The sequence below is a fragment of the Rutidosis leptorrhynchoides genome, chromosome 4, assembly GCF_046630445.1.
Source record: "Rutidosis leptorrhynchoides isolate AG116_Rl617_1_P2 chromosome 4, CSIRO_AGI_Rlap_v1, whole genome shotgun sequence".
Lineage (NCBI taxonomy): Eukaryota > Viridiplantae > Streptophyta > Magnoliopsida > Asterales > Asteraceae > Rutidosis > Rutidosis leptorrhynchoides.
The window spans coordinates 64,730,040-64,732,008 of NC_092336.1; positions in this window are offsets into that span (position 1 = coordinate 64,730,040).

The window sequence follows — 1,969 nt, forward strand, 5'->3', positions numbered from 1 at the left end:
GAGAACATGGAAGTGTTTGGTGATGAATCTTTAATTAGAGATTTTTGACATCCTCTACTGTCCCCTTCCCCTTATCACTTTTTTATTAAATTTTATGGACCCTAGTTTCAAGTTTCAAATGCATAATAGGATTTTAAGAAGACGCATGCAGATAGATGTACTACAGCACCGTAGATCAATGGCTCTTCAATTTAGAAAATATCAGATTGATTTGATCCCCATTTGAACTGCGCCCCCCACACACATGTGGGCCCATAGAGCCCACAAGTCAGTATGGGACACATGACTCGACCATGGTAGAAATGACGACGTATGTATTAGTAGATATTCACTTATCGGTTGTCAAATGCCCCAAGCTCTTTCCGTTGTCAGACTAATACTCCCTCCGTCCTTATATTTTTTTTTTGGGTAAACGAGGAAACCCTTCTATAACGAGCACATTGGCTCCCCATAGAAGGTAAAACCTCGGGTAATCAAGTCCCCCAAGCGCGAGACATGGTACCGGGTGAATTGCGCGTTATGCACACCCTCTAGTCACACTCCCTTTTTGAACAATTTGACATAGCCAAGAATTGGACCTGGGTGGTGTGCTTCATTGGGCAACTCGATAGCCACTAAGGAGTAAATGGTTAAATTAACAAGTAGATTAAGAATTATCATTATCATTATGACCTTGTACTTTTTGTTAGCTTTGTACGTTTACCCTTATTTTTTACCCATCTTATTTTACATGTCATAAAAGTATTTTGATTCATTATTCTTATATAATTTATTTAAATTATTTATGAAATTGTGCAATTAATTTAGAAAAACCTAAAAAGAAATACTAGTGGACAATAATATTGAAACGAGCGGAGTAGTAATTTGAAGGAATCACTGAGAATTAGCTCCCTTAAGTTCTTTTCAAGGTGGCTCACAAATACTAAAACTAGTAACGAGTTGTTGATTGTTCATGCAATTTGATTTAATCTTTTGCTGTAACAAAGGTTGAATACCTTTAAAAATGCATATAAAAGGTTACATTGTAAGAATTTTATGAGAAATTTTGGTCGAAATTTGTGAAATGCAATATTCTATTTCTGAGTTTTCATCTTTGTAGCATTTATGGTTCACAAGCAGTTCAAAATCATTGATCGAAAATGTCATTGTCCATTTCTAGATGACTAGTAATGGTCCACTTGTAAAAAAGTATTTTGAGTATAATGGTCTAGCAGTTATTCACTCTTGGAGCATTAAACACATCCCTGTTTTGGTACTATTTTGAAAAAATATGTAAAAAGATATGGATAATAATAATAAACAACTAAACACCCAACGATCCAATGTAAATGATGTTGGTTACAACTCCGAATCTGTTCACCTAAGCCTTCACCTCAAATTTTTAGAGGTGTTCAAACTGTCAAAGTTTTAGTTTAATGGGATTATTTGTTTGGCTAGTTGAGTTTTCATAGAAAAAAACCACTCAATACCCCTACCGAAACTACACAAACCCAATTCACAAGGGTGGAGCTTTATGAGGGGAAAGAGGGGTTACCAACTTCCACCCCCTAAAATTTTAAGCAATGAGTTTTTGTAACTCTTTGAGTTACGTACGTTTGAGCTTCTAAATCAACAAAATCGGAATTCGTATGAAAAAGTTATGACCGAAATAAGGATTGTAGAATTTGCATTATCAACTGTTTACCTCACAAGAGCTCAAGTTCAAACTCCCTATCATCGTGTCTTCGGGTCTCACGAAAAACGGCCTGAAACCATCATTGATTGTTCCGGTTAGATTGCATAAATCTGGGCAAAAAATACTCTTCTTTTTCTGTTAGCCTGAATAAGAAAAAACATTATTCATTTTTCGATTCTCATTTTTCCATTTACATTTCTCACAAGAGCTCAAGTTCAAACTCCCTATCATCATGTCTTCGGGTTTCACGAAAAACGGTCTGAAACCATCATTGATTGTTCCGGATAGATTGCA